Source organism: Amblyomma americanum, chromosome 3 (genome assembly GCF_052857255.1).
Source record: "Amblyomma americanum isolate KBUSLIRL-KWMA chromosome 3, ASM5285725v1, whole genome shotgun sequence".
Taxonomy (NCBI): Eukaryota; Metazoa; Arthropoda; class Arachnida; order Ixodida; family Ixodidae; genus Amblyomma; species Amblyomma americanum.
This window is the reverse complement of record NC_135499.1, coordinates 57,565,483-57,593,406: the sequence shown is the minus strand read 5'-3', so window position 1 is coordinate 57,593,406 and position 27,924 is coordinate 57,565,483.

The following is a 27,924-nucleotide window of genomic DNA, read 5'->3' as shown; positions in this document are numbered from 1 at the left end:
ATTGCACGTTTGTTGCGCTCTTCAACGTTCCGCGTAGGAGCAGACAGATCCTTTAGCTAGTAGTATGTTCCCCTCGCGGTGTTTCATGATAGCGATAAGCAAACAAGCCCTTATCGCTTGCTCTTGCGTAAATCACGCAGCCAGCGCCTCCTTTGCAGCCTGCCACCTCTTAAAGGGCTGCGCACCTGACCGAATAAGTTCTTCGTTTGTAGGCGGAACGTTTGAGATCACTGCACTCGCGGCGGGAAAGCGGACATGTCACGTGGTATTTTTGGCATTTCGCAGGCATCTGCAGTGCACGAAAAAAAGCTGTACGTAATATATGGGAAGTTAGAAACTTGTTAATAGGACGTTTTGTGGGCCGTTCTACAACTTTCTGTTCCGAATTTCTTCACATATCTTCGTTGCTTGCGAAGTTGACTAATTAATAACGAGTAATTATGCAGTTGAGTACATTACAAAAATAGTATGACTTGCCCCATACATCACGATCATCTTCAGCCTGGCAACGTGTGGGCAAAGGCCTCGCCCATGTCTCTCCACTCAATCCTGTCTATACAATCGCCATATCATGCAATACAACGCAATGCAATACAGCACGATACAACAGCCGTGCAATAGCCATACAATAGACAACAACGTGCATTTTACGCGCGTCGTCTTAGAGTGCCGCGATATGTTTTTAAATGCTGACTAAACTTTGCTGGGACACCCTATATACATGGTGTACCAGCTATATCCAAAGGGTGTAAAAGTACAGTGTGTTCTAGCCCCAGTGAAATCAACTGAGAGCTATTGAGAGTTCAGTGGCTTTTCCTGGAGTATTTTTCCAATCTGCAAAGTTAATTATTGGTCAGTATTATTTCTCTGAGTTTAAAATTGTCGGCTTCAGGTATGAGCCCTGGTAGCACATTACAGCGGGCCAATATTAGAATTCCGTTGGCAAAGCATGGCCCTAAGTAGGCCCATAGTTCCCAATGAGCATCTGATACTGGCTGGACAGCTCGCTAACACATCCAACGATGGCCCTGGTTCTCCGTCGCTTTCCCAGTACTGGATGTGTCATCACCAAATCATGGGCCACGTTAGCCATAATTTTCCCACTCTTTGCCATTGCTTACTGTGCCATCTTGGAATCATGGCTATTACGGACCATGTTAGCCAGAGCTCCCCCACTGTTTGCCAAATTTGCTATGTCATTCTAGATGGCTGTATATTGGCCTAGCTTTGCCATCACTCATTCAGTGTTAAAATTATACTGGCAAACGCTGGTCAACCGTCTGCCATCTGCTAATACGACATGAAAACGTTCAATGTTGCCACAACAGAGAGAGACGGTTTATAAATTTCCGAACTCGTAAAAACTGACTTCAGCTCTCTAAAGAGGCTTGAGACCTGTGTAGGTCTGTTTTATCTCAGTTTAACTATAATTAGCGTGTATACGTGGCCAAAGTGGACGTTTTACGTTGATCCTTGCGATCAAAACACATGTCCCTGGAGCACATTACACCATTTGAGCAGTATTAGAGTAGTAGCGCTGTGCTATTGCTCTATTACTACAACTGCGATTCTATCATACTACCAATGCTACGCGGACTTTTAAGTGGTATTTGAGTCAAACTGTATTCGACACTTCGAATGGCATTCGGACCAAACGGAGCTCTAAGGTGCTTCGCAACAGTTTTTAGACGCATTCGGAAGCATTCCAAACGCATTCGATCGCTGTATAGCAGGGGTGCTGCTGTTCTCCCCGCTCGCTGATTTTAAGTAGTACAGCGATGTGACGACGACTTCGGGGGTGGCCAGTGGAATGTGCATATTGCGTCACACAGGAACCGGTCTGTCGCATAAGACCGACGCCATCCAGACCAACCACTACAGATCTATAGAATTATTTCGTTAATACTCGGCAACTAGAAGCGGCTGCAACTATCCACTAAAATTTCTTTTAAAAGTACGCGTAAATTTAGTAATTAACGAATGCGCGCGGGCGTGACCCTGTTGTAATGATAGGTGTCATTATATATGGCTTATCCAAGACGCTAATCAAATGAATACATTCTTTTCTGAGAAGTGCACAAACAGGGTTCACGCTGCAGCCTTTGTCCGATTTCTGGGCATAATAACCCGCCTATTTGTCATGAAATTTATGTATTTGAAAGCGTTTTTGCACGCTCTGCTTGCGCGACTATCTAAAAACCAGCCCAAAGGCACTTTATAAAAAATAAAATAACTTTCATTTCTTAATTTTTTCAATTAAAGAGCACTTTTTCTGCTTCACTCTAGAGAATTCACTGCCACACTGCGCAGCGTGTCTGTCTAATAGACATCTTAACTCAAACGTAATAACTTAGTGCAATTGCGTTCACTAAGCCGACTTTTTGCGCAATTTCGGTAACGTCCAGAAACAAAGCAATGGCCCAGTAATTTACAATTATAACTTGCGCACGCGCGAAATATTAGGCCGCCGCTTCATAAACGCACGCAGTCACGCCATAAGCGGTTCCAACGTTTCCCTACGCCGTACTTTGTCATCGCGCATTTCCCTGTGTTTTGCGATTTGTTTTTTCCTTCCTTTTCCGGAAGTCGTAATGCTGCAAATTGTTGTTTTTGTGCATTTTATTGTTTTGTTGCATAATTTGCATTGAGGGCTGTAGCTCTTGCTGATGTTTTCGCTTATTTGCTTGCAAATGACTTTTTTTTGCTTTCGCACTTTATCTTTATTGTTGAAAAGGATCGGAACTAGTTTCGAATCACAGTTCAACACGCTTTTGTTTGTTTTCATTTTTTTCGTGAAACTTCCGCACCAACAAAAAATTTGAGCATTCTTCGACGACTGGAGAATAAATCTACTGACAAATGGTGTTTCACCCATATTAACCTATCTTGTTTGCCACATGTACCGCATATAACACTATGAAAGACTGCGAATTTGCTTGCAAAAGATTTTATTTATTGTTTTATATTTTTGTTATTTTATCGTAACATTTTTAGCTATAGTGAAGTAACAAACGGTCCCACAAAATAAGCGAGCGTCTAAAGTCGTTTTGGCGCAATCCATTTCAACGCTCCACGTTTTTCGCTTCGACGATTTTGATCGCTGAACATTATGCTTTTCCTTTGGCTTTGCAGCAATACTTTGACGCTTCCACGTTTCCCATACCCTTGTTTCTTATAGATATTGCCTTCTGAACTGCCCATGACTCATTCTCGTTTCTCGGCAACTCTTCGCCCGGCCGTGCCCTTTTTATGTAGTGCACTTACCACCTACTCCGCGAAGCGCTTTTTTTTTCTTAGTGATTTTACTCACTTTCTCCTAGCTGTTGCCCCTACGCGTTTCGCCGTTCGTGCACCCCCCGCCCCCCTCGAGGTCTTCTTGTCTCCACCTTTCAGCTGGAAACCTTTTCTTGCGACCACAAAAGCTGTGTAAAAGAAAATGACTCCCCCCCCCCCCCCCCCCTGCAGCCACCAATCCCCCCATCACCGTCCTCTACCCTGCCATTCGTCACAGCGCGATTCGTCACCACGACACAACCTTTACTGACAGGTCGTGCCTTGTCCGGCACAGCGGCGCCCAACCGCGCTACCAGCGCGGCGAAAACGCAAGCACACTCGATCTCGCACCATTCGTTGCCTGCGCAAGCGAAAAGCCACATCTGGTTTTATATTAGAGCTCCAACGCGGTTTTCTATGCGGGTCTGCAATGCCAAATTTGTACTTACCACAATTCATTTATCTTGAGATACATTCGGAAATGAATGTGGTTTTGGGAGTAAGTTTCTTTGACATGCGGCTTTATTTTTTCCGGCAGGAAAAGAGAACGAGACAAAGCACGAGGGCGACTTCTGTGTACATACTCTGATTGAGAAATGACTGGCTTGACGTTGTGCGCAGTGCAAATCTGCCCAAATGGTAATAAATTTATTTTTCATCTCCAGTTCCAAAAATTCACTATTGTCGAACAGCGGGTTTGAATTAATGTGACCTGACATCCGATGCAATAAGGAATAGGTTTTTCGTGTACCGCTTATGAAGGACAGATATCAGAATTGCTTAGTGTTTCCCTGCAGACCAGTCGGTAGGAATATGTGTACTACTTCCGTACTGTTTTTCTTCGGCTTCCACACTTGCAGGTGCAAAAGAAAACCCGCAATTTACGGTTAAATCTTTTGCCCAAGGTATCTCTCAATGAAAAAAAAACGGCATTACTGTGGACTGTCATACGGGTGTTTTTGTGTGTTTTTGTCACATTGAATATGTCTAGTGGAGGTGCGACACACCGGACTAAAACAAAAATCAACCATTTGGTACAATCCAAATCAAATTTCACTTTGCGCAATTAATGCGGTGTTAGTTGTTACAAATTATCATGTAATATTGTGTTGCGAGTGTCATCACGCGGACTGTGCCTCACAAAATTCAGTGTTATTTAATTGTTTCTGTTTTTGTCCTGTGACGCCCATATTTAGGCTCTTCATGACATTATGCATCTCTCTGCCGGCTCGACGCATCGTGAAGTCAACGTGCGAGAGCTTGACGATGAATTTCTTGGAATGTAGTGCAAGAGTGCTCTTGCAAAAGGAGTGCAACGATTAATTTTGATATGACTGATCAGTTCACTGGATGACAGCTCCGATAAGCACTCTTTTTATTTACCTTACTCGTGCCACAGCATCTTGCCGAGCTGCGTCGTCCAACCTCAGTCATCGGCACGCAGTCAACTTGAAAATAAATGATTTTCTAAGAGCCTCTGCCTCCATGCTCCTGTCTAACACTGTCACAGTGTGCTGGACTTGTGTTGTCAATTGGGTGCCTTTTGTTGGCGCCGCAGAGCGGATAAGCAAGTTTTCGTTTCAGTTTCCTAATAAACCAGCTGCAAGAACGACGATCATCCTGTCTTCTCTCTTCCATTTTTTCCATGAACTGAGCGCCTTACCATGAAAAATCATTTGGAAAGACCGCCTACATTCCTTGCAAGGCTTCCTTTCTCGCCCGGTGTTCTGCAATTTCTGACCGCACGGTAATCTCCTCACCGTAGATCGCGTGCTCGACTTCTAAGACGGCATTCAGCCACCGCCACAAATTTCACACCGCATTGACAGTAAATATGGAACCCCCGGCACTGACATCCGCCGTGGCCCTAACCGATACCGCCATCGCGCAGCGCGTAGACAATGCAGGAAATGCATGCACATTCAATGAAATGGGGTTTCCAGTGCAAAAAAATGCTTCCAAATAATCGCCAACCGGAGCAAGCGTGGCCTACCGAATTTCAGCTTCATTTTCTGGAGGCAAATAGATTATGTACATGTACAGCACAAAACCTCTGAACTGTTGTTTCTTTCGAAAGCTTTCCCGATAGCTTTTCTGCATGGTGGAGAGTACATGTCTGTGAGCACTGCTATGAGCACAAGAACCGCGAAAAGGGGCATAGTGAGGATTGAATGCAAATTAAGCTACAGTGCGCACTCAGCGAGGAGCATGAGCGGCTGCGAAAACAGCAGAGGCGGCATGGCGGAGTGAGTGCGACAGGCTGCATGCACCCAAGACCTCCACACCAAATGTACTGCTCCACACTTCCTGCGAACTCCACAAACAAGAAAACAACGAAAGCCTCGGCAAGCACCGAGTGCACATACAGAGCGTCTGTGGCATCTTATCGTTAGCACAGCAGTATAGTGCAGTCAGGAGAACGCCGGAAGCGAGAATGATAACCACCACAAGAAACGCTGCGTCAGTTCATGGCGAGCCACAAAGTCAGCCTCCTCCGAGAAGATCCTTCATCTGAAAGGCAAAGTTGGATGCTTACATTTTTATGCTACATTACGTTCCCCTTCAGTCAGCATCCTTCAGCCGAACAGAGGTCACAGAGGCAGTTGTTTCAGCGAGCGTCCGCATGGATACCCTTATGTTGTGAACAACACCGACGGGTACATGGCAGACAACTGCAAGCGATGCGTTTTAATCCCCCAGCCCATGGCCATCCAGTTGAAGGCAAACTAAGCCAACTCAAAAGATCAAGAACGACGGAAAGAGGGAGCAGGTTGCACAGCAGGAAGGAGCGCCAGATACAGCAAGAAACCTGCTCGATTATAAAAAGGTTCTACACCGGCTGTGTCAGCACGCCCTTACTGACGCGGCCGGAAGCAGTAATAGCGTTTTGAGCCGGTTCTTTCAACTTGATGTCACTTCGGTCCTGCTATCAAATCAGTGTGTGATATGACAGCCGTCAATGCCCACCAGTTGGCTGGCACAATGCCCACCGTTGGTGGGCTCTGCAGCTGTGCCACTGCACGGACCGCTAATCCGCTTATCTTCGGCATGCAGGTCTTTGCTCAAATCATCACCTTCGCTTTCCTGCCGGTCTGGACGGCCAGACCACCTGGCATCGTTCCAGACATCCGGACGCCACACCAGGAAGGCGAACTTTGTGCTCGTCACCTGGTCGCCACCGACACTTGGGAGCCCCTGGCAACGCCACCTCTCGAAAACTGGACCAAACAAGCGGCGTCGGCGGCCCCATCGTCGCCGACAGCACCGTTTGCGTCAGCTATAAAACAGCGACACCCACCTTCGGCACACTGGGCACTGCGGCTGTGCCACTGCACGGACCGCTAATCCGCTTATCTTCGTCATGCAGGTCGGTGGTCCATATACTGTTTTTGCTAAGAAAACTAGTAATTATTGTCTGGTGCAGCTGCCGAGCCCACAGTGCTCCTTCTGCCTTGCTGTTGAATGTATTAATGTGATTCGTGCTTTACTGTTACTATCAGGCGACGTTGAAACAAATCCGGGTCCTCCTAATACTGATGCTGTTTTGACCGAACTTCAAAAGTTGAGCGCTGGTCAGTCAAAACTTATTTCTGAAGTCAAAGGCCTGAAAAATCAACTAGTAGCAACAGATAAAACATTATCTGGCCTAATCGAACGAATTGCGAATCTTGAAACCCAATTTGAGGTAATTAGTACCCTGCGAACAAAAATTGAAACACTCCAAACCAGCACTGCTAGAACGACCCACCAGATTTCAGAGATAGACACACGTCTGGATGATCTCGAGAACCGCCCAGGAAGAAACAATCTAGTATTCTATGGACTTCCCGACCCAAATGAGAAAGAATCCTATGAGCAATCACAAAAAATAATAATCCAGCATTGCCGTAGTAGCTTGAACCTCGTAATCGACCCTAAAGACATAGAGCGCGCACACCGCCTTGGCCGTCACAGCATTGTCCGCCAAAGACCAATAATAGTGAAGATGTCTGCTTTCAAAACCAAAGAGGTCATTCTTGAGAATGGCCCAAAGCTTAAAGATACAAATTTCAGTATTGAAGAAGATTTTTCTCGGCCCGTCCTAAATGCCCGAAAACACCTTGTGGCTTTCGCCAGAACCAAGTCAGGACCCTTTTACCTTCGATACAAGACGCTGCACATGGGACCAAAACGTTATATGTTCGACCAAGACACACAGACCGTGAAAGAAATCGCATAGGAATCATGTCGCCGTCGGATCGCGCGCATACAACCACAGGCTACCCGTCGAGTTAATCTTTTTAATCTTTCTTTTTCTATAATCTACACCAATATACGCAGTTTCCTTCGAAAGCGCGAAGCCCTGTCTAATCTCCTGTCATCTTCAGGCAGCAACATATTAATCTTAACTGAAACGTGGCTGACAAGCGACGTGGCAGATGCTGAAATCCTGGATGAATTGCCAAATTTCAACGTTTACAGCAAAGATCGTCAAGGCACACGCGGAGGAGGGGTCCTTATTGCCATTAGCAACCAGATATCATGCTCCCATGTTAACATTACTTCAGATCTAGAAATATTGTGGTTAAAATGTTGCGCTCCACCGGAAACAGTTCTACTCTGCGTCTGCTACAGGGCCCCCAACAGCAACCCAGGATTCGCGCTTAACCTGAACAATGCACTAGTCCAAATTACTAAAAAACACCCTGGTGCGCAAATTGTTCTCCTAGGCGATTTTAACTACCCTGGCATCGATTGGCAAAACGTAGACCCACTTACCGCCGGTAACCCTGAAGCAAGAGAATTCGTAGATGTATGCCTTAATTTTAACCTGACGCAAATGGTGCTCGAACCGACACGCGTCGCTCACGGATCTTCAAATATTCTGGACTTAATACTGACCAACAAACCTGAAAGCTTATCATCGATTACTTACCTGCATGAAATCAGTGATCATAAGGTTATCCATGTCATATTCAAGTTCTCGCCCACATCCCGCCAAACGTTCAAGAAATCTATCTGTATGTACGACAAAGGCAATTACGAAGAAATCAACAACGAGCTAGAAGCATTCCTGCCTTACTTTCAATCCACATTTCATCACCGGTCTGTCAATAATAACTGGTCAATTTTCATAAAGAAGATCGAAGAACTGACAAACAAATTTATTCCCTCTATCAGTTTTTGAGCAAACCGCCAAAAACCATGGTTTTCACAGAATCTTAAGAGATTAGAAAGAAGAAAAACGACTTTATAGTGCAGCGAAGCGGAGGCCAGGCGCAGATGCATGGAATAGGTACTGTCAGGCCGAGGATACGTATTAAAATGCAATTCGCTGCGCCAAACAAGCATTTTTTCAAACTGATCTACCAAAAATCCTAACGAATAACACCAGGAGGTTTTGGGAAATAATAAATCCGCAAGCAACTCGCACCATCGTTCTAACGAAGGCCGCAGGCGAGGATGCCAGTGACACTGAATGTGCCGAAATATTTAACCGCGCGTTTGTATCTGTTTTCACAAACGAAAGTGCCTCACCATTGCCCACTCCGCCTACTATACCACTGCCAGCACTGTCGCCCATCGAAATCACAGCGCAGGGTATCGAAAACCTTATCGACAAAATTAAACTTTCGTCAGCCGCTGGAGTGGACGGAATGAACTCAAAAGTACTGAAAAACACAAAACAAATTTCTGCCATTTATCTCTCATTTTTTTTTCAATCACTGTCGACAGGAACCTTACCCGACGACTGGAAGGTGGGGACGGTCATCCCAGCCCACAAATCAGGTAAAAAGGATTCTCCGCTAAATTATCGTCCCATCTCCTTAACCAGTGCGCCTTGCAAAATCATGGAACATGTCATCTATTCCCATATCATAAACTTTCTAGATTCAAACAACTTCCTTGATCCGGCTCAACACGGGTTTCGTAGGGGGCTTTCCTGCGAAACCCAAATGGCAATCTTCACTCACGACGTGCATGCTAACCTTGACCGCAACCTGCAGACCGATGCGTTATTTTTAGATTTCGCGGAGGAATTTGACAAGGTACCTCACCAGCACCTAATATTAAAACTCGCGCTTTTAAATTTACACCCTAATATCCTGCAATGGATTAAGGAATTTCTAGCTAACCGCTCTCAGTTCGTTTCTATTAACAACCACCGCTGAAGCGCTCTCCCTGTTAAATCTGACGTCCCTCAGAGATCTGTGCTCGGCCCACTCTTGTTTCTAATATATATTAATGATCTAGCTTCACATGTGTCATGTAAAATTCGTATCTTCGCTGATGACTGCGTAATCTATCGCACTGTCACTAACATTACTGATCAAATGGCCCTTCAAAACGACCTTAACAGCGTCCATAAATGGTGCGACCTCTGGTTAATGACGCTAAATGCTAACAAATGCAAACTCGTTTCCTTTCATCGACAACACAACCCCCTTATTTTTTCGTATGCAGTTGCTAACTCGTTTATCGAAAGCGTCCAATCGTTTAGGTATCTTGGTGTCACCCTCTGCAGCGATCTTTATTGGCGAACACACATTACCACAATCATATCATCTGCTAACAGATCTCTAGGATTCATGAAACGTCATCTTCGTCATTCCCCGCAACACGTGAAGCTTCTCGCCTATAAAACCCTCATCAGACCCAAACATGAGTACGCCAGCCACATCTGGAGCCCACACCATGCCTACCTAACATATGCACTCGAATCAGTTCAAAACCGCGCCACTCGTTTCATTCACTCTGCATATTCATACACCACCAGCGTTTCAGCTCTGAAGAGGAATTCCGGTCTTGAAAGCCTCGCAGACCGCCGCCGCATTGCCAGCTTCTGTTTACTCCACAAATTTTTCCTTAGCTCTCTAAATCAACCACCCTACATTATTCATCCGAACCGCATATCTCACCGCACTGCCCATCCATTTCAGATCGCCCGCTCTGTGTCCCGTACTGCAACATTTTCAGGCTCATTTTTTCCACGAACTGTTGTAGACTGGAATGCCCTCCCCACCGATATCGCTGCCATCACGCACCCGTCTGTATTTTCGATACTGTAGGCAATTATTTCAAGAAATGACTTGTACTTGTTGATGAATATGTTAACCCACTCCTTATGTAATACCCCCTGAAGGGGGACTTTAAGGTGAATAAAGTGAAGTGAAGTGAAGTAAAAAAATTGATGCTTTCAGAAACATTTAACCTTGCGTTTGGTGCATTATCACGTATGCAGCGTATGCCCCATAAAGCCCAACACATTACACTACATACCGAGGCTTTCCGAAATATAGCTGAAAGTCACAGCATTTTTGTCCTTTATGTGCCTCCCATTATCACCGTCGCTAACCGCAGTTATTTCGCTCAGACAGCTGTCTGCGTCATACTTCATTGCAAAATTCACCAGAATTTAGCAACTATAAATATCTTGTCTCGTGCATGCCACAGATTACCTAAAAAGCCCCAAACATCTTTTTTAAATGTCTACTTTGTGACAGTTCACTTCTATTCATTTCAAGGACAGGATTCGTGGCCATAGTGTATTTAAAAATTCCGCAGAGACACGACTGCTTACATGTGGGAATGCGAAAGTGTTACCGTCCCTACGTCCACTGACACCCACTCGCACTCGCGCGTGTATGACACCACCCGGAATGCTGTCGACAAACGGTTTCATCAGAACATTGATACGGAAGCCTCGAAAGGCACGTCATTGAAGGAGCATATATCGTCAGTTCGAATCCCTGCGTCAAGCTAGCCTCAAGCTTGACTAGCACATGTAAGTCATAGACAACGAGAAATTGAATGACACCACCCGGAATGCTGGACGACAAATGGTTGCGTCAAAATTTTGGTGCGGCCGCCGCGGTGGCTCAGTGGTTATGGCGCTCGGCTGCTGACCCGAAACATGCTGGTTCGAACCCGGCCGCAGCGATTGCATTTCGATGGAGGCGAAATCATGGAGGCCCCTGCGCTGTGCGATGTCAGCGCACGTCAAAGTTCCCCTAGTGGCCGAAATTATCCGCAGTACTCCACTAAGCTGTCCCTCATAGCCTGAGTCGCTTTGGAATGTTAATCGCCATAAATCATAAATCATGTTCTAGGTCTGGTCCTGCAATAATCTACATTGACACCGTTTTAATGCCGTTTTATTCTTTCGTGCTTGAGATGCACTGTTTCGTGCCAGAATTGATCATGCTTCTAAACTAGATCGAAACAATGAACGCCTTTAACAGGAAGCCAGATATTAAGAAATTAATGCAGTTTTCTTCAGTTTCAAGTCTCTCATATACCAGCATTGCCGCCAATGCGCAGAAGACCTCCTGCAAACCAGGTTCCAGGGCCCCTATGAAACCGTCACTAGTTTCGTGGAAGACGTGTTGCGCCTTAGTGCCCGAGCCGACCCCCGAGTCACCGAGAAAAAGAAGGTGCGCTCTCTTATGCTAGGCGTCAAGTCCGACATTTCTGGCGGCCTCGTTCGGGATCATCCCACAACCGAGGCCGGGTTTATATCCGAGGCGACTAACATAGATCGCGCCCTAGCCGCCAGAGCAGATCACTATCGTCGGCTTGCAGCAGTTCCTAATGCTTCCAGTCTTTAAACTGCCCACCCGGCAGCTTACCCCGTCGATACCCCTCACTTCAATCAGAATGACACGGATCGTTCAGACGACGCGTGTCGAAGGCACACTGGGGGACCAGGGCCACAGCAGTTGGCGCCAGAGACAGGCCAAGCAGTCGCGGCCGGGCTCACGAGCGATTCCTGCCGAGCTTCTTCCTCTTTACAGTCGATCGGCACCCCGCTCCTTGAGGATTACGTTAAGGGCAAAATCAAGAGTGAACAATAACACACATGACACTATGAGCTCACGTCTAAACACACACACACAGGAAATCAGCTTCTGTATTTGAACGCACAAGGTGCTTCAATATTAATAAATAAAATGCCGTTTATGTTAACATTGTTTCTTAGTTACTGTCTGAAGCCACAACACCTTCTAACGTCCCTTCCTGTAACGATAATCCTTGACAAAAAATACCAGATGTCGCGTAACGTAGCCGTACAGTGCTGCTTAAAGCTGAATATTCCGAAAAAAATGAGAATAGATCTGAAAACTGAACAGTTTGGCAGATTTTACTCATAATAAACTGTACACATCTCCAACCAAAAACTGTAATTTGAAACCCAAAGTTTCAATGCCGGTTCGGCTCCTTCATCAGGGGTGACCGGGGGGCAGTAGCTAGCGCCTTTAAGCATGCATGGAGGGGAGCATGAGGTCAAAAGAACGAAAGCGAAAAAAAGGGGTTACAGATGTGACTCACATTGTCGCGTTGTGGGGAGGCGGTCAATGGCGACTTTTTTTTTCAGTTGCATAGTGATGTCCCTGGGCATATAGTGGGGCAGATTTCCTTTTCTGCCGTTGATGTTGTTCGGGGTAGTTTGGATGTTCCAGGAATCGAGTAGCAGCCTTTTTTGGCAACCGAAACAAATCAACAAAAAATGCTCCTACTCGAATACAGCCACATCAAGAATCATTTCCTCGACTGTAAGATGAGCATCGTTCTATCATTGAGGGGCATATTAGTTTAGCTCAGGCCAAATGAGTAATTTCTGCTCTGCAGGGTCAGAACTCTCGTAGACGAGTTCTATAAAGCGTTCATGCCAAGCTTAGAACCTGCCTTTTTAAAGTTTTCAGTGCCGCTTATGGTGCGGGCATTTACTCCCCACGTTCTGTATAGGCCACATCATAATAATTCTGAAAAGCACAGATAGACCGGTCGAAAACTGTTGAAGGGCATCGTCCGATATCATTATGCAACGTGGATTGCAAGATATTTGTGAAGGTTCTTCCCGTGTGCATCTGGTGAGATTAGATATTGTCACGTAGTGGTGACGGCAGTCGAAGCAGCGATGAAGACGGACGAAAGGGTCTTCTAAAAGAACTATTTATTGGGCTGACTTGCACCCAAAATGGACTCAATAACTCGGCGGCGGCGAAGCGACAAGCGTGCTCGGCGGTCGTCGGACAGAATTGCCGGCCACTGTCGGCCGTGCTCAATTTAAAGCTGATAGCGAACTTTCGAGATAAAGAGCGCAAAGTTACTAGAACATTCCGGAACAACGTAGAATCAGCTCTGCCTGGCTGCGATCAATCGAGATAAATCTAGTCGCGTCTTGCGTCGCAAACAAAGCGATAAAGTAATGTGGCGGCAGATTTGAAAAACGAACGCACTGCAAATATTCGCGGCATTACTCCCCTCTCAAAGAAGCATCGACCCGATGCATTAAAACAAATAATGCGACTAGTAAGGAAAAAAACGGATCTTGCGAAAATAGAGCATGGAAATGCAGCGGCCTTGAGTGCGCATAATACGGCTTCAGACGTACTACATGGACAACTTCTGATCGTACGCGGCGTCGCTGGGATGCAGTCATTGCGTCAGGGATGACTTCATAATCCAGTTCACCCAGCCGACGAAGAACCTTGTATGGGCCGAAATAGCGGCGCAAAAGCTTTTCACTCAATCCACGGCGGCGAATGGGCGTCCACACCCAGACTTGGTCTCCTTGCTTGTATTCCGCATTGCGTCTTCGTAGGTTGTAGCGTCTGGCGTCGGACCGCTGCTGATCTTTGATCCGTAATCGGGCAAGCCTTCGAGCTTCTGCGCGTTGAAGGTAGGCGGCAACGTCGACGTTCTCTTCTTCTGTAACGTTGGGCAGCATGGCGTCTAGCGTGGTCGTGGCCTCCCTGCCATGGACGAGCCTAAAAGGCGTCATCTGGATGATCTCCTGCACCGCGGTGTTATAGGCGAAGACGACGTAAGGCAGGATGACATCCCAGGCTTTGTGTTCGGCATCGACATACATTGCGAGCATATCGGCGATGGTTTTGTTCAGGCGCTCGGTCAGTCCGTTGGTCTGCAGATGGTATGCAGTTGTCCTCCGGGGACTGCTTTGGCTGTAGCGCAGGATGGCTTGCGTTAGTTCCGCCGTGAATGCTGTTCCTCTGTCCGTGATGAGCACATCGGGGGCGCCGTGTCGAAGAATGCACTCAACGAAAAATTTGGAGACTTCTGCTGCGGTTCCGTTCGGTAGGGCTTTCGCCTCGGCGTAGCGGGTCAGGTAGTCGGTCGCTATGATGATCCACTTATTTCCAGATGTTGACGTTGGAAAAGGGCCAAGCAAGTCCATGCCAATCTGCTGAAAGGGCCTTGAGGGAGGTTCAATGGGGCTCAGAAATCCTGCTGGTCGTGTGGGAGGAGTCTTTCGTCGCTGACAATCTCGGCAGGTTTTCACATAGTGTTTGACATCGGCGACAGTCGGGGCCAGTAATACTTGTCTTGAATGCGGCGGAGGGTGCGAGTAATCCCGAGATGTCCAGCTGTCGGCTCGTCGTGTGAAGCCTATAGAACTTCTTCGCGGAGACAAGTAGGCACAACAAGGAGGTAGGGCGTTTTGTTCGTTGCAAAGTTCTTCATAAGGACCTCATTCTGCACACAGAAGGAAGACAGTCCTCGCTTGAATGAAGCAGGGAGGTGAAGAAACCTTGCCTCCCAGGTACTCGATGAGGCGTTTTAGGTCGCGGTCCGAGCGTTGCTGCTGAGCAAAAGAGCTGGGGCTGATGGGTCCCAGGAAGGCGTCCTCATCGTCGTCCGGCGGCGGTGCATCTACAGGGGCTCGTGAGAGGCAATCGGCGTCAGAGTGCTTGCGTCCGGACTTGTAAACGACGGTGACGTCAAACTCCTGGAGACGCAGACTCCATCGAGCGAGTCCGTCAGAGGGGTCCTTCAAATTGGCAAGCCAGCAGAGCGCGTGGTGGTCGCTGACCACCTTGAACGGCCGTCCGTAGAGGTAGGGGCGGAATTTTGACGTAGCCCAGATGATGGCAAGGCACTCCTCAGTTGTCGAATAATTAGCCTCGGCCTTGGAAAGGGAACGGCTAGCGTATGCTATGACTTTCTCCAGGCTGTCACTTTTTTTTAACGAGGACGGCGCCTAGTCCCACACTGCTTGCGTCGGTATGAACTTCAGTATTGGCGTTTTCATCAAAATGCGCAAGGATCGGTGGGGACTGCAATCGACGCTAAAGTTCCTTGAAGGCTTCTGCTTGCGGCACTTCCCATTTAAACGGCACGTCTGCCTTCGTCAGTTGGGTCAGGGGTTCGGCGATGCGCGAAATTTTTTTCACAAATCGTCGGTAGTATGCGCACAGTCCGAGAAATCTGCGCACTGCTTTCATATCGGCCGGCGGTGGAAACTGTTCAATAGCAGCTGTTTTCTGCTGATCTGGGCGTACTCCTTCCTTGCTAACGATGTGGCCTAGAAACAGCAGCTCTTCGTAAGCAAAGTGGCATTTCTCTGCTTTCAATGTTAGGCCAAACGACTTGATTGCGTCTAGTACTGTTCGAAGTATTCTGAGGTGCTCTTCAAAGTTCGAGGCGAAGACAACGACGTCATCTAAATATACCAGACAAATTTGCCACTTTAGGCGTGCCAGCACTGTATCCATTACTCGCTGAAACGGGGCTGGTGCGGAACAGAGACCAAATGGCATCACCTTGAACTCAAACAGCCCATCCGAAGTGATGAATGCTGTCTTCTCGCGATCTCTTTCGTCGACCTCAATTTGCCAGTAGCCGCTCTTGATGTCCATCGATGAGAAATATTTGGCGTTGCAGAGGCGGTCCAGTGTGTCGTCGATGCGGGGGAGGGGGTAGACGTCCTTTTTTGTTATGTTGTTCAAGCGGCGGTAATCCAAACATAATCGAAGCGCGCCGTCTTTCTTTCTCACTAGAACAACCGGTGCCGCCCATGGGCTGTTTGAAGGCTGGATGACGTCGTCGCGAAGCATTTCTTCGACTTGGTCCCGGATGGCTTGTCGTTCTCGCGGTGACACACGGTAGGGGCTTTGACGGAGAGGTCGGACGTGTGAAATCCGTTATAATGCGATGCTTGGCAATTGGCGTCTGTCGCACTTTCGGCGATGTCGAAAAACACTCACTGTAGCTTTGAAGCAGATTGCGGATCTGGTCTTGTCTGTACCGGTGCAGGGCTGGGTTGATGTCGAAAATGGGCGAGTTCTCTTGGTTAGGCGAATCTTCTGCGGAGGGGTCGGAGAAGGCGAAGGCGTCTCGTACGTCAGATATTTCGTCGAAGAAAGCAAGCGTCGTTCCTCTGTTAATGTGCCGGTATTCTTCGCTGAAGTTAGTCAGCAGTACTTCGGCCTGGCCATTGCGCAAATGTGCGATGCCTCTTGCGATGCTGATTCCTCGGTCTAGGAGCAACTGCATGTTGCCCTCGATGATGGCTTCAGCGTTAATGGCTTTCGTGGCGCCTACGGTCAGGATAACGCTTGATCGGGGTGGGACGCTCACTTCTTCCTCCGGGACACTCAGGGCAGCGTGATTTTCCCGAGTTTTCATCGAAGCGATGATCAGCTTGGATCGCAGGTCGAAGGAAGTCCATACCCAAGATCACTTCGCGGGAGCATTGCGGTAGCACAACAAAGGTCGCAGGATAGGTATGTCCTTTGACAGTCACTCGCGCTGTGCATCGTCCTGATGGCGTAATGAGGTGGCCCCCTGCGCTGCGAATTTGTGGGCCGTCCCAAGCCGTTGTGACTTTTCTCAGCTGCGCAGCGAATGTTCCATTCATCACCGAGTAATCGGCTCCTGTGTCGACTAGAGCGGTAACTTTCCGGCCGTCGATAGTCACTTCTAAGTCAGAGGTCCTGGCTCTTGCATTGCACGTCGCTCTTGGCGTCGGGTCACGGCTTCGTCGCGTATGCGAGTCGCGGGTGGGGCGTGTGGTCGAAGCTCTTCTGGGTGGCGGCGTCGTTTTCAAGGCAGCCTGCGTCGTGGTCGGGGTTCTCATTGTGTGCGGCGTTTGTGCAGCGAGTGCCGGTTCTTCATGCGGCGTCGCGAGTGCAGCGTCTTCATGGGGCGTGGTCGGTGGAGGATCTTCGGCGTTTCGCTCTTGGGCAACCTCACCTCCAGAGGTTGCTGCCTTCAGTTTCCCCTACGGGTGCTGGGAGACCTTCCTCGTACCGTGGCTGCGTAGCTACGGCGTGGCGAAGCAAAGCGCGAGGTTGACGGCGATGGTGAGCGCGAAAAGCGGTTCGCCGTGTACTCTTCTCGACGCAGGTACTCCTCGATTTCCTGCGGACGTTGCCCGAAGCGTGGTCGTGGGAAGGTAATGGCAAATCCTTGAAGACCGATACGTCGCTACGGGCAGTGACGAAGAATATGGCCGGCCTCACCGCAATGGAAGCATAACGGCCGGTTGTCGGAAGTCCTCCAGGCCTCGCATTTCCTGGGGCTTGAGCGTCGGTCATAGGCTGGGCGGGCGGGGGCCGGGAGGCGGCGTTGTGGAACAAGTGGCTCATCTCGGGGAGGACGTGGGGGTTGTCGTTGGGGCTGGGCAGTCCTTACTGCAGCGGCGTAGGTCATGGCCTGGGGTTCTGTGGCCGTCGGGGTGCCAAGTGCCTGTTGCACTTCTTCCCGTTCCACATCCATGAGAGTCGATGCTTGTGGCTGTGGGGAGGATGGCAGTAATCGGCGTAGCTCCTCTCGGACGATTTCGCGGATAACTTCCCGCAAGCTGTCGCTGGTGGTGGCCGGCGTGTCCGAACGGATTGCACAGGCAGAGGAAAGGCGATTGTACTGCCGAGCTCGGACGTCGAGGGTCTTCTCAATCGTGCAGGCTTCTTGCATAAACTCCTCGACTGTTTTTGGCGGCTGGCGGACGAGGCTTGCAAAGAGTTGTTCTTTTACGCCGCGCATTAAAAACTGAACTTTCTTTTCCTCGGTCATCCCGGGGTCGGCGCGGCGAAATAGGCGCTTCATCTCCTCGACGTAACCGCGGACGGGCTCATTCGGAAGCTAGATCCTGGACTCGAGGAGTCGTTCAGTTCTTTCTTTCCTCACGACACTGGTGAATACCTTCAATAGTTCTCTCTTGAATAGCTCCCATGCCGTAAGGGACGACTCGTAGTTTTCGTACCACGTGCGTGCGGAGCCATCCAGTGAGAAGTACACGTGTCCAATTTTTGCCGCATCATCCCACTTGTTGAATGATGCCACGCGCTCAAATTGATCCAACCATTCTTCAGGGTCTTCGCCTAGGGATCCATTGAAAGTTGGCGGCACCCGCGGCTGCTGCAGTATGATCGGTGTCGACATCTTCGGCGAGGTTGCTGTGCTCGTAACCGCGTCTTTTCGCTGTCTGGTGTGGTCCGACAATTTCCCGAACTCAGGCTCCTCTCCCTGGAGACGTCGGCTGGCTCGCTGAGCTGCTGGCTCGTCCTCGGGTGCGAAGCGCTCAGCGCTGGCTTCGCGACTTGAAGGGGGCGTCCGGAACATGGAAGACCACTCAGCACCTCCACCAGATGTCACGTAGTGGTGACGGCAGTCGAAGCAGCGATGAAGACGGACGAAAGGGTCTTCTAAAAGAACTGTTTATTGGGCTGACTTGCACCCAAAATGGACTGAATCACTCGGCGGCGGCGAAGCGACAAGCGTGCTCGGCGGTCGTCGAACAGAATTGCCGGCCACTGTCGGCCGTGCTCAATTTAAAGCTGATAGCGGACTTTCGAGATAAAGAGCGCAAAGTTACTAGAACATTCCAGAACAACGTAGAATCAGCTCTACCTGGCTGCGATCAATCGAGATAAATCTAGTCGCGTATTGCGTCGCAAACAAAGCGATAAAGTGATGTGGCGGCAGATTTGAAAACGAACACACTGCAAATATTCGCGGCATTATATTATAGCCGCACCAAGCGTCTGGAGTCAAAGACCATGGTATCCAAAATTATATCCATAGCACACGTTCGCTGTTGGAGACAGTGTCAGTTGAGGTTATCCAAGTGGTTGTTATTCAGAGTAATAAGGCAAAGCTTTTGATTAGGTGCGTTCCGAGATTTTAATGCCAAAGCATTCGCTCATGAGGAGGAAAACCGTGCTTTGTCGTTGTCCACTCCAGGCGGTTCGAAAAGCGATGAGACCTCATGACGTCAACGGCAGTCATAAGGAAAAAACTAAATGTAAAAATAAAATTCCTCCTGTAGTGGATTTCGAATCCACGCAGGCCCGAACAGATCAGCTTCAATGGCCAGTTCATTCGAGCTTGCGCCGTCATCATTTTTTTTGCATGATCTTTATTACTCTGAAATTAAGTTCTATGTACATGAACTATTTACAAAGCTTTTAGGAAATGCATGCAAGACATCTCAGAAGGACAGAACAACAGTGCACTGGACGGGTGGTAAGGCTGAGCAAGTCACCAAGAGGGAGTTCCACTCCTCTTTAAAGTCGTTCTCTTCATACTCTTCCCTCAGATGAATAATCATTTGGCAGAAATGAGATTTATTCCAAGTGCTGGTCCATCACTCTACTTTTCCATAAGCTGTGTTGTCCAATCACAAAAAAAAAAACGATATCAAGACGTTCTTCAACGTAAAACATTCCGGTGAGGTATCGTATGGTTTGAGAAGTGAAATAAATTCACTTTTTCAAGGTTCCTTTCAACACATCTCAAAAAAGAAGTGCGTCCTTATATATGACGAAGCAATGTTCAATTACTTCAGGAAAATCAGGAAGGCGGCAGTTCTCAGATGACATAACAGTGCCCTTTTTCTGAAACTAAGTTCTCACTGTCATTATTTTGTTATGTAGTTTGTAAACGAAAATCTTAGTGCACGGTGAAAGTAACATTTTTCGCACCCGCGATGGGACATGATGCATTGGCAATACAAAGTAGAAAGCGATAAATAGGGGGAGGGAAAAGCATGGTAATCAAGTATTTGTCCAAGCGTTTCGCGACACAGAAAATAAGAACTCTGTTGAAAAACGGACTGCCAGAAAACGCACAGCAAAATATACCTCATGCATACACCCCTACAAACATGCAAACATGAACGGTAAGAAACTTATAGGATATAGTCAGTGTAGACAAAGCATTAACTAAGTTTGTCGGCCAAAATGCTCGAGGTTTCGAGTGGGAAATGTTGCGAAAAAGAAAGCGGACAACTGTCTTCCACACATAAAGATGGACTAAACGTAGCCCACCCGCCCTTACAGGTCGGCAAAGATAATCAGGTGGCAAGAGTTCCATGGAAGAGCCCAAAAATCTCTGTGAAAGCGAATGATCGCCATTCTGGCCCCTTAAATGATCTACAAACGGCGGTAAATTTTTCTCGCTAGAAGCAAATTACAGGCGGTAGCTCTGCCCAATATTGGCAGGCCATGTGGGAAAAATGTCGGAGCACAGCGCTGTGCAGCCGATACGCGTTCTTTCCAATTGTTTTCACTGTGCCTGTACGCGTTTAATGGTACGCCAAGATACTTTGGCGGTATGCAGGTCCAGTCCACCCCAGCATATTCAGCTGGTGTCGATTCCCACAATCCGAACCACTGACCGCAACTCTTGGAACGGTTCATCTGAGCACACGAAACTGCGCTAAACTGCTCATTTCAGCGAACAGCTTCATCCACGCTAGGCTTTTCTGCGCATAAAAGCAACAGATCATCTCCGTAAGCTCATGCTGTGAGCTCCCACATCTTTGTTACGAAAAACATCGAAAACACTACTCCGCAGAATGCTCACACATAGCGGCTCTAAGTATAGTGCAGACAGGAGTGGCGAAAATGGACATCCCTGTTGACAGGCGAAAAGATGGACAGAGGTTGTGAAAGAGAAACTGTCACAATGAAGCGGGCGCAGCGATTATTGTATCAATGACGCATTCTTCCATAGGCAACTGAACCGGCGTTAACGTGTTGTAAAAGTGAGAACGGAAGATTGTAAAATTGTGCGGACACAATCAACGTCCTCCGCAAGGTCAATTTGAAGCATTGCCAGGTGTTCCTAAGATTGCTGCAAAACTATAGAATTTTTCGGACCATACTTAGGTTAGTATGAATGGAGCAGCCCCTCCAGCCACGTGTATGATGAGATCCAATGACAGTTGACATTGCAAACGTTAGCTGGTTCGCGAAGACTTAATTTTGCAAAAATCTTATGGTCGGAATTAACATGATGGGTCTATAACCCTCTACCTACTGCCATTTTTTTTACCAGCCCTCTTTGGTATCAACACAATGTGACTTGATGTAAACTTCAGCGGCAGAACTAAGATATTCAGACTAGTCATGAAAATCTTAGTAGAATGGGACTCAAGAGGGGCTTAAACGCCCCGTAAGATTCTCCAGAAAGGCCATCAGGCCCAGGTGTCTCAGCTGACCAATGGTGTCTTCTAGATCTAAAATTCTGCCACTTTTGGCCGAGCACTCATTCTATGAGAGGGGCTTCGCAAAGGAGATGAAGCGCGCCACGCCCTTAGTATCTGGGGGATTGGAGGCAGCGGAAAACAGAGACGCGTAGTATTTCTCTAATTCCGATATGAATAATTTCGTGCTAGTCACCAAGGCACTACCACAGCAAAGTGCTGATACTCTCTTGGCAACCGCGTGACTCGTCAAGCAAGCACTGACGAGTCGGTTCGTCAGTGTTCAAGGTGCAATTGGCTGAGACCGAATACGGGCAGCCCTCTAGCGTTCCACGTCAAACTTTTGAAGCTCGCTCTTCTCACCAGCGATTTTCTCCGAGTACAAACCAGGAGTGTTACAGTCAGGATCATTAGGGTTATGAAGTGTTTTCAGCGACTGCTCCGCTTCAGCTTTCTTTTAGAGTAGGACCTAACCAAACCAATTTCAATTGACATGTTTCGCGCTTCCTGTTTAAACTCTAAAGCTGCGTAAATGCATTCCCCTTCAGAAGCAAGACTGGAAAGCTAAATTTACGCCTGCTCTAAACTGCACATCGCACAGCAGCGTAGCATTGAGCTTCCAAAGAGCCCAGCCAGGATACAACTAATGAAGGCTACATTGTCCCGTAGACACAATAACCATGTTGTGATCAGAGAAAGACACGGGCTTTACGCAACACGATATCCGTCGGCTAAAGGGAGCCGAAGGTACGTAGATCTAGTCCAGACGGGCTTGCGAATTTCCTTGGATACGTGAATAACTGCAGCACGGCTGCCCAGCTAGACCAGTGTCTTGTAAGCACGCGTTTTAGTGACGCTAGAAAGCACTGCAGATCTTCTATCTCTACATCGGCTCTCTCCAGAGCGATCATTAAGAACACGCAGTTGAAGTCCCCCATCAAAATAAAATATCAGATTCAAGAAGAGTGCCTAGGGTTTCAAAAAAAAGAGCTTGCCCGATCACAGAAAGTGTACACGTTAATCAACCGCCACAGTTCGACACACGTACATCTGAAAGTCGCAACATATGAACCACCCTTCCGTATACACTCGGTACACAAGGTCGAAAAAGGATATGCTCTTTTCAATAACAGCAGACAACAAGCCGAAAGACCCACAGTGTGTGACACGCAAACATTGTAATCTGCCAGGAAAGGGTGAAGGGGGGGGGGAAGCTTTTTCAGTCTCGTCATAACTCTCTGTCTTGGTCTCCTGTAGAGCGACAAAGTCGAGCCAACTGCGCAAAAAAATAAATGGCTGTGGTTCAACCCGGCTAAGCATAGTCAGACGAGCGAAAGCTCTGTTAAGAATGGTTATCCAATCTGATGCCTTTCCGTATTATAAAAATCATCAGATTCCGCTTGACGGCGGTGATACATCGTCGAAGACTAATTTTGGCACGTTGCTCATCCATTGCCTTGTGTGAAGGTAAGCGCACGCCACACGTTTTTATACAGCAAACGGCTCGTCACGCGATTTCCGGAAGTTGCGAGTGGGCCGTCGGCTCCGCGTACGCAGCTGTGGCGGGGCGCAGCGAATCACGTGATTCCATAGTTGCGAAGCGAGTGAGCGGCGTCGGCTCAACGCGCGCAGCTGTGGAGAGGCGCGACGAGTCACGTGGCATCACGTCAGAGCCAAGCCTCCGCTCCTCCTGGTTTGAAGGCCAAGGAGCTGCAACGCGCTTAACTTTTCACAGAACTAGAAAAGTGTAAAAAGTTAGGCACGTTGAACCGTCATGAACCACCTACAAGAACGAAAAATTCCCGCCATTTTTGAAGGTCAAATTTCGTAGCCTCATGACGTACAGCTTTGTACGGGAGGAAGGTTTATGGAGGTTCAACGTCCCAAAGCGACTCAGGCTATAAGAGACGCGGTAGTGAAGGGCGCCGGAAGTTTCGACCGCCTAGAATTCTGTCACGTGCCCTGACGTCCCACAGTACACGGGCCTCTACACCTTAACCTCCATCGAAGTTTGACCGCCCCGGTCGGGATCGTGGCTCTTGGGTCAGCAGCCGAGCACGATAACGACTGAGCCACCGCGGTAGCTTTCTACTGGAGGAGTAGATCTTTAGTTCTAGAAGGCGGCACAGGTGCCGAGCAGGGAGTCCACGGACAATCAGAGTTGCGAACTGAACTGAACTCAACTGTGCCTTCACTTCAGCATAAAATCCCGCGCGCTAAACTGCCACTCTCTCGCGCTGGGTTTGTGTATCGTTATTACCGTCGTATTCACCAGCTTCCATTCGGGCGGTGCGAACAGATCAGCTTCGCAGGCCACGGCATTAAAGCATCGCGCCATTGCTACAGCCGAACACCCCGCGTGCATGCTTTCGCATTCGCAGCACGTAAGCAGTATTAAGTGCCCTCCGTAATATTTCCGTCAACAGGAAAATTGAAATGCCTTTAATCACACCGTTCGTGTCGACTACACCACAATGGCTCTAAAATGCGCGCAAAAGAAGCCACACGTTGATTATCGCGCATAATATAAAGGCATCTTATCAGGAAAGGAATGTTTATTCTTTCTACCACTATTTATATACCCTTGCTTCTCAGTCGTGTGGTGCGCATGGATAGTATAAAAGAAATGTTTCATCTACACAATCCGAAATATTTGCGAGGAAATCAGGAGGCCCAGCTGTGCCGTGTGCAGTGTGCGCCAACATGGCTTCTCTTTCCTGCCCAGAAGCGGGCACACTTCCCTGGTGCTGAGTTTTCGAATGTCATGGTGGCTGGACTCCGTATTGAGGCCCGCCAGTTCCCCAAACTGGGTAGGCTGGGGCATGCAATTTTCGGTAGTGGGGCCTGGCGTCCGCGCCAGCCCCTACCTTATTACATAGCAAAAATTAGAGCTCTTGTAACCGTCGAGATATAAGAGACGCTGATGGCCGCATTTTCCCTCTAAATTGCCTTTATTGAAGAAATATGTTGTAAGGCGTCCCGTACAAGACTAATCATTAATCACAGATCATCGGTTCAACAGCGCTTTGCCGCGAAGCTTTGTACAGGAGCCCGTAGTGAACGCAGCCACGCGCATCCGCTTCCGCATTGTTCCATGCACTGCTTAGAACATAAATGCAGGCCCCTGCTCCACCAAGTTAAGATCTTGCGCAAGTGCAGGAATGAACAAGCACGTGAACTTCTTGAGTCATATTATATAAAAGAGAAGGGACAAGCATGCATCAGTGACACATCAGTCATACTTTACAATAGGGAGGCACGTTTTCTTGATAGTATGTTTAGGTGAGCCACGCCTTCGGTTTTTTTTCTGATTTTTGGTTGTTCTTTTGTTACGCTGCTGATTCCCTGATGCGCCTGCGCTGGTATGGTATGATATATAAGTGTTTTTTTCTGGAATAAACCTCAGTTGTTAGTTTGCGCATGTCCTGTCTTCTTACATGTGATTGTCTAGAAAGCGCAACCAATGTTTCGTATTGATTATTTTAGTTGCTTTAGGTGCCTTATCTCGAAGGTTCCTGGCCAGTTTTAAATTGAACGCGGCCGAGAGCTGCAGGGGTTCTGTTCGACGACCGTCCAGCACGCTTGTTGCTAGAGCCGCCGCCGATCATTCAAATGTTTGTGGGTGCAGGCCAGTCCAAAGAATAGTTTTTTAGGGAGCTCTTTTCGCTCTCTTCCTGACTGCCGTCACCTCCGCATGACAATATATTGAGCCAATGCCCCTTAGTATCATCAAAAGCACAAAAATTCGGGGCTTCTCACTACAACAATGTGAATATAAAATTTTCGTATAGGCTGACGACGTTTTTCTGTTCTGATAAAAATAGCGTGCTCGAGGTCGTACATGTAACTGAGCAGTTTTATGGGAATTTGGGTGCGGCTCGTAGCTAATAAATCAATGGGTTTTTGGCTAGGACACTGAGGTAGAAAATCAAGTCTTTTTGGAAGCATTAGGTGGGACTCAGAAAACTTACTGTATTTGTTGGTTACCTTGCACCAGTATCGCAACAGACGGGTTGTACTGGGATTCTTAGGTAGGTAGGTATGTTAAAACTTTATTGATGAGTCTTATGGATGAGTTACTGCCTAGGGTTGGTCTGGCTCTTGATCCCGGGTGGTTGTCAACAGTCCATGATGTGCGGCGACCGCTGCAGCCCACTCTACCATCCGCATTTGTCAGGCCGGTTCGGAGCTGGAGACCGCGATCTCCCAACCCTCTTAGTCCGTGAGGTTCCAGCGAAATGGTGGTTGGAATTCTGGGCAGAGATATAAAATGTGGTCAAAGTTGGCTCTCAAAGCCCCACAAAGGGTACATTCGCGTCTGTATTGGTCTGGGTAGATAAGGGCTAACAAAGCCGATGAAGGGAATGTGCGAGCCTGGAGCTGTCTCCAGGTAGTTCTTTGTTATTTCGAGAGGGAGATGTGTGGCGGTGAAGGCACTTGTATGCTTACTTGTATACTTGTATGCCTGTGTGGTGGGGGAGATGAGTGGTTTGCTCCCTGTAATGGAGGGTTATTTCATGATAGGTGACGAGCTGGTCTCTCGCTCTACCCCCGTCTACGGTGTGGCCTGCTCGGTTGACGTTCGCTCGACCAAGAGAGTGGGCCGCTTCTTTGGCGTGGTTACGTGCGTGGACTGGCACCCAAACTTTTTGAACTGGTCGGGGTTCTGTGGAGCAAGAATTCAGAATTGTTCGGGTGGTAGAATGAATCTATGCCCGTGCAAAATTTGTGATTGCTGTATTAGAGTCACTCAGAATGAGTGTGGAAGGGGAGGAGGAAGTGGCAAGCGCTATGGCTGCTTCTTGGCCTTCAAGAGATGTTGTCTTGATCGAGCACGAGGATATGAGTTTGAGGTCATGCGATGCTACAGTGATGGCGTAGGCCGAATTTTGGATGTACTCTGCCGCGTCCGCGTAGATTGCGTCTTTTTCGTTTCATGAGCTTTATATAAAGCCTTGGCACGAGCTTCGCGTCTGGCCTGGTTGGGAACTGGGTGTACGTTTTAGGGCAGTGGGTGAACTATGAGTCTATCCCTGATGTGTGTTGGGAAGGCGTTGGGGTTGCAGGGGGGTGGACCTGTTGGCTGAATTTTTATAATGGCGAGAATGTGTCTACCTGCATTTGTGGAGAAGAGTCTGTCAATCTGAGCCGTGCGATGAGCTTCGGTTAGTTCTTGTAGTGTATTGTGTACTCCCATGCGTGGGAGATGGGTGGTGGGAGCTCGTTGTGGGCGATTTAGGGCTGACTTGTATGCCTGTCTAATTAGTGCATCTACCTTCTCCTCTTCCACCTTTGTGAGGTAGAGGTAGGGAAGGGAGTAAAGCATCCGACTAATCACGAAATCCTGCACCAGCCGCCTCAGGTCCTGTTCATGGATGCCTTGGTGCTTGTTGGCTATCCTTCTAATCAGTCAGATGGTTTGATATGTCGTGATTGTTAGTTTGGAGATGGTCTCCGTGTTGCGTCCATTTTTTATAAGAACATGCCTAGGATGCATATCATTTCAACCTCTGTCACTGGTAGGGGTACCATTGACCTCGACGTGTATGGAGGGTTTTCTTTTCTGTTGCGGTTTGCGGTCTGGTGGAGTAGCAAGAGTTCAGACTTTGCAGAGGAGCACGCGAGGCCTATAGAGGCTGCGCACTCCACTACCGCGTCCGCACCTGCTTGAAGGGTTCCTTCCATGGTCCCAACATTGCCCATGGTGGTCCATAAGGCAATGTCGTCTGCATAGAAGGAGTTGGAGAGGTTTGCGATGCGCTCTGATTTCGAGCCATGGGAATGAGAGTGATGTTGAAGAGTAGGGGAGATAAGACTGACCGCTGGGGTGCCCCCTGCTGCCCAGATGAATGGAGGGGGATTGTAAAGGGCCTAGTTTGATTTCCGCTGTGCGGTCTCGTAGTAAAGCTGCTATGTAGGTATGTGTTAAAATCCCTACTTCGAGATTGGATAGGGCATCCATTATTTCTCTGTGTTGGACATTGTCAAACGCCTTAGTGAGGTCTAAGGCTAGCAGTGCTCGTGTGCGTTTTCAATGTCTGGGATGTAGGATTTCTTCTGAGATTTGAAGCATTACGTCTTGTGTTGATAGATGGCTTCGAAATCCCAGCATTGTGTGGGGAAAGAGCTCTTTTGTTTTCATGTAACTTTACAGTCCGTTTAGGACTACGTGCTCAATTAGCTTTCCTAAGCATGAGGTGAGAGAGATTGGCCTGAGGTTTAAATGGTCCAGCAGTTTTCCGGGCTTGGGGATGAAAGTGACCCTCGCGTGGGTCCACTCGGAGGAAAGAGTAACTTCCTTCCAGTGCTTGTTGAAAAGTTCAGTTAGGGCTTGGATGGAGTTCTCGTCCAGATTTCGTATCGTTTTGTTTGTGATCGTCTCTTCTCCACGCGCAGACGTGGTGCGAAGTTTGAACATTGCAGCTCTAACCTCCCAC